This window comes from Daucus carota, chromosome 4 (assembly GCF_001625215.2).
Source record: "Daucus carota subsp. sativus chromosome 4, DH1 v3.0, whole genome shotgun sequence".
NCBI classification, from domain to species: Eukaryota; Viridiplantae; Streptophyta; class Magnoliopsida; order Apiales; family Apiaceae; genus Daucus; species Daucus carota.
The window spans coordinates 28,549,209-28,555,205 of NC_030384.2; the positions used below are offsets into that span (position 1 = coordinate 28,549,209).

Consider the following 5,997-nt stretch of genomic DNA (forward strand, 5'->3'; position numbering starts at 1 on the left):
TTGTGACATTGATCATCTATTACGTGGACGCTGCGACTGGGATTTTTACCACTGAAACGTTGATAACGGGCATGTTTGGCTACCGCTTCTCCAGCCTCTTTTAGCATTGTAAACTGTCTCAGGCTTCTTGCACACTGTTTGACAAAAAAGTGAAGTGATTTTTTTGGGTTATAAAGTCAGAAAGTGGAATTAATATGATTTCTTTTGGGTTTTTCATTTGCTATAAAGTTTTTTTTATTTTTTCTATGTAATAAATTTATTCATTAATGAAGTTTCTTATATTATAATTAATAATTTGATTTTCTTTAATTTATCTCAATTAACTTGTAAGTAATATTATTAAAACACATTTGGTAAATTCTACTTCAACATTTTTAAGTAAAAAGTTACTTTATGCAAACATTGGGTGCAAAAAATCTCTTAACCTTGTCTTCACATATATATAGGAACCATATATATATCCGTAGTTACTTGCAGCTGCAGGAGCACTCTATAGTATTGTTGTTGACACTTCCCGGGCACTTGATTACCTGATTCTGATCATGCGTCTTCAAATTGATAAAAAAACTGAAAAATCCAGAGGTACCAATCGGATAAAAGAAAGATGTGTCATATTTTTTTGGAAATATTGATACTGTATCATAGATACATATCAGGATTTTTTTTCATCCAACAAAGTTTATTATCTAACTCAAGGATACACAAAGATATCTACCGACGCTTAGAAATAAGACTTTGAATTCTGATAAAAAAATCCATCAAGTCTTTTTTCATGATCCTAAAACTCAAAGGAAGCAAAAAGCAAACATAAGAATGATATAATATAAGTAGAAAATTTGATGTCATATTATACTTGCAACAAATTTTGTATTTAATTCCGTACGTATATTACTAAAAAAATATAAAATATTTATTTATTGGTGGTTCGAGAAAATCATCTTAAATAAAAAAGCACTATAATTATTCATAGAACATAGAGCAGCTTAAATTCAAATATCCAAGTGGATCATCCATCTTCCAATAGTACTACTGATAGTTTTCGGTAAAAGAACATTAAATTTGAGAAGATAATAGTAATAGAGACTAGTCCCCTTTTCATTAAAGAGAAAGTTCATATTTACAGAGAGATTGCAACTATGTGTTTTCAGAGAGACGGGCAAAACAAGATATTTAAACAATGAAAAAAGATATCTGAACATACGAAACTAGATGAACAATGCAAAAATTTCACTGCTACTGTTAAAATATATCTTAAAGTCGAATAGAAATTAGATTAAATATCATCGATTATACAGTTGCAGTTTTCAATTTTTAGAAGGCGCCATCTGCATCCCTAACAACTAGATATAGGTGGAAAAAAATCATAACACATATTACTTATGTTCACTTGGATGAAATTGAATGGAATGAAATTTGTAATATACAAGGGCTCTAGTAATATGAAAAGAGATGCTCAAAAGCATATGTATATCTCAAAAAGTGCGACAAACAAGTAATTAGAATAAACTATAATTATCAGACCAAAGTTTCCGATCAAAACAATTAGTACCATAAATAATGTTAACAGGGCTTTCCAAGTGTCTGATTTGCGCTCTTGGTGAAGCTCTAGTATACTGCAACATTTCCTCTGTGATTTTTAATGCCGAGGCACAATCTTTTATGGAGCAATCACGGTGGATGAATAATGATTTTAGGGACGGAGAGCAGGCTAGTAGAAACTTTACTAGCTCCAGCTCAGCAATGACACCTTTGAAGTCACTGAACGAGACAATTTCAAGATGGAGCATTATACATTCTTCAGAATCTTCAATCTGATACTCCTCAAGTTCCTCTTCTCTGCCATCCATTGAGTTCTAGTGATAGAGCATATATTCAAGAATTGTCAACAGTAGCTAAATTATAGTGAACAAAATGAGATTAAAGAAGATGACTCACTACGATATGTAGTGTGCGCAAGTTGGGAGCACTCCTAATTAAACAAACCAAACAAGAAACCTCGGACAATGCACCAAAGTCAATATCAGAGATATTTATAAATTTTAAGTATGGCAGTGGTTTTGAAAGCCTATTTGGAAAACCTCCTGCGGCCAAGCCCTTTGAAAGACATCACAAATGCAAGCACCAAAATTAGAAGTTGCTCGGTTAAGTAAGATTGCACAGAATAATGTAAAGATAATCTGAATATTACCTTCAAGGAATCATATGCTAAGGAAAACTTTTCAATTTTATGGAGACTACCGGGAATTTTGACCACATTCAATGTTTGCATCTCCTCAGAGCAATCTTCTAATAACATTAAAGAGTATTCTTCGAGCTTTTGTAAGCCAGCTAGAGAATATTCGGAAGATATCCCATGGTACACTTGAATCAGACGTTTAAGATTAGGAGCCCAAAAGTTGTTAGGGAAAAGTCCTCAACAAAAAATCAAGGTCAACTTCTCAAGCACAGGGCAATAGAAGATGCCTTGTCCAAAATCATAAGTAGCTTCAACTAGCTCAAGATGAGTCAGATTAGCAAATCTACCACATGATGGTGTGTAGCGAAACCAAAATCCTAAAAGCCTCAAATGAGACAGGTCTAGAAGAGAGAAATTATGTGCATTAGATTCTTCAAGCTCAGAAGAGTTATCCATTGCAAGTTGCTTGGTACCATTCTTTGATAATAATGAAATCCACTGATAAATATAATCATGAATTATTCGAGTATTAAAATTATAACCTCGAGGTATGGAGAGTGAAAACTTGAGGATTGGACCTTTGTGTAGTAGGAGAATTTTATTTATGACACTAACAAATCTATACGCCTGTAGTTCTGCATCATCATTTTGACTATATTTCTCCATCACACGGTCAGTCGATTCCAAATTAAAGATTAGATGTGGGATCGTAGTCCAACGATACCTCCATGCTCTTGACAAGAAACTGGTTCTCACTGCATCTTGTATTGGCAGAAAACATAGGATGATTTCTAGTACGTTCTGAGGCAACTCACTGATTATATCTCTCTTAACACAACCCACCTTTTTCATCCTAGATTGTGCCATCATCTTCTGCAATTAAAAATTGCCAACCCCTTCACTTAATTAATAATTATATCCCAGTAGCATCATTTTAATTACACTAAATTCATGAACAAGGTTTAAAATCCATAATTCCCTCATCAATTGCAGTAGCTAGATACCAAAACATATTGATAATTGAGCAAAACAGTAATTACCATTTACCAAAGAAACAGCCATAATAGAAGTAGAGTAGAACAGATAAATAACAGTGATATGGATCTTAAGCATATAATGCATGACAAATATATATAGTTAGAAATAATCAAATAAGAGCTTGAAAACTTGAAATACCTGACAAATAATTTGGTGAAAGAGAACGCTTCACATCCGCTTATTTATGTAAACAAGAAAAGATATAGCTAAGGTTTTGAAAAATGTAGAGCGAAGATGTTGCGGGATAGTATATATAAAAGGTCAGAGTTGGGAAAACGAAGAGTTGGAACTTAATGGCGAAATATAAAGAGTATGAATGTCATTTTCATAATTACTGCATCTATGACTATGACTATAGTACTAACTATGATTTTTTGCACGTAAATTAAGGTGATTAAAGAACTTAATTCTACTTATTATTTTTAATTTTTTTTTCTGAATTAAAGTTTATAATTTATATTTTTATTCACATATTTTTTTTTAAAAAAATAATGAGCGGAATTATATTTTTACTCACCTTACAAGTAAAAAGGGACCGAAGTAGTAATATGGAACACAATTTACTATACATCTTTTGGTTCAAACCCCAATTTTCTTTCCCAAACAAATCTATAATGAACTAATTAATATTCCATCAGTTTGTTTTTAGTTGTCCACTATTGACTTTTAACGATCATTGACCATTTTTTGACCAATAATTACTATCAACATTTTTATTATTTTAAAAAATTGAAAATTATATTTTAAAATAAATTGTATGTACTTATAAAATATAAATTTAAAATATTTTTTAGATTATATGAAACATATAAAGTTGAGTCAAAGTTTGGTCAATTTGACTGTTGAAATTCAAAACCAGGCCACTAACAAGGGATAAAGAAAGTAATAAACAAATATAAGGTTAATATTTAATTATTATTCAGTTACATATTTTTAGCCATTCTTAAATTATTATTATTGGCCTATAGTTCATGCCATTCACGTGATATATTTGAATAATTAATAATTTTTATTTACATGTTTAAATTAAACCGGATTCGAATCTTATAAATTTAGTAGAAAATCCAATCTAATGATTTTCATTAATTTAATTTAAGTTATCCTCACGCTTATAATGTACTGTACCGGACTACGAACAAAATTTTTGTATGTTTAATTTTATTAATGCTAGTTTATAACTCATGTCATGCATTGTTATTTATTTAATATTATATATATTTATATTAATAATCATTTCACGGATAATGTTAAAAAAATATTTGTATTATATATAAATAATGTAATATATTAGTCTTTTACTTAGTTTATGAGTAATTTTATTAATATTATAGTACGGTATCAAAGTCAAGATTTTCATTGGAGTGAAAAAAATAGTGATGATTTAGCAATTATTTATATATATATATATATATATATATATATATATATATATATATATATATATATATATATATATCTAAACAAAAAAAATAGGAAGTATAATAATCATTATATAATTGTTAGTGAGAATCATACTTTATTTACTAAATCTTCTTCTATATTATTTGTTTTTCTACCGCAAGAGGGGCTTGAATTCTAATCTCGTGTCAGAACTTACGGACCAAGGGACAATCTTAGGTAGACAGTTTCTATGAGCGTAGGCCTCCCAAAAAAGAACAGAGGCGTGCAAAGGTTTACTCGGGCCGAACGGAGATTCGCCCTCGAGTGCAAAGGCAGAAGGGAGCTTGACTACAAGACTCACCCGTCAAGCAAAAACGAAAGTCGGTCTTAGTGATTCATCGATCAAAATATAGATGCTAAACCAAAACTGCGCAAAGAATCAACCAGATTGTCATAGTGGATAAATCAGGAATACATAAACAAAAACAACAATCGGACCAGAAAACGCGATTGCATTATAAGGTCGCAATTGAACCGATCAAGCAATTAAGTTCGAATTGACATAACATGAAGCTATTAGTCCGAAAGCACCATGAAGGGCAACAAAAGTCCACACACCACCTAATTGACACTTTTCTTTCCCAACCAGAAAGCTAGTGATACTTTTCGACCTGCTTTCTTTTGTGCAAAGCTCAATTTTGAAATACAACTTTCTTAGTAAGTTTCATTGTAAACATTGTCAAAAACCTCAACTAGGCTTTTTTCTTTGTATAAAACTTTCCGAAACCTAGCAAACCATATCACAAAAGGGTAGTATTCTCTTTTTGTATTTACTTTCACTATTCAATCAATAGAAACTTCTCAATGAATGAATGTCCTATTCTGACTACAATATCTATTTATATATGATTTTTTATATAACTCGTTATATATGATTTATAACACACAAAAAAATAGAGGACATATTCTATTTTCAAAATCTACTTCTATTTAAATTAAAACATTGCAAGAATAAATTATATACAATATATAAATATTATACTTAAATAAATTTTATTCACGTGAAATTAACTTTTTATCAAACAATAAGAGTTGATAATTCGTATTTATTATACCATATTATACCATCCAAATTATCTTCCTTAAGGTTATTACAATATATAATAATATAATAGTTGTAATATCCCGACTTCATTTTATTTGAATAATACATAATCTATGTGTATTTGGATGAGTATTATTACATTTTTCCTTCTCTAAAATTTATTATTGTGAAATGTCGGTTTGCCTTGATATCAAGACTCCCATAAATAAAATTTTTGACTAAGCGGAAGAGATCCGATGGTTTTTATATACTTTCGGTCCCCAAATGAAATAGGAATAATAATAATAATAATAATAAT

At 30.1% G+C, this 5,997-nt stretch overlaps 1 non-coding gene across 1 annotated transcript; it reads right to left on the bottom strand.

Moving 5' to 3' along the window:
* Positions 1-1,377: 1,377 nt before the first annotated feature.
* LOC108217140 (uncharacterized) lies at positions 1,378-2,412 on the bottom strand. The gene is made up of 3 exons (XR_010291414.1): positions 2,189-2,412; positions 1,936-2,094; positions 1,378-1,853 (listed from the first exon to the last, which is right to left on the bottom strand). It is a non-coding gene; the product is annotated as an uncharacterized LOC108217140 (transcript).
* Positions 2,413-5,997: the final 3,585 nt, after the last annotated feature.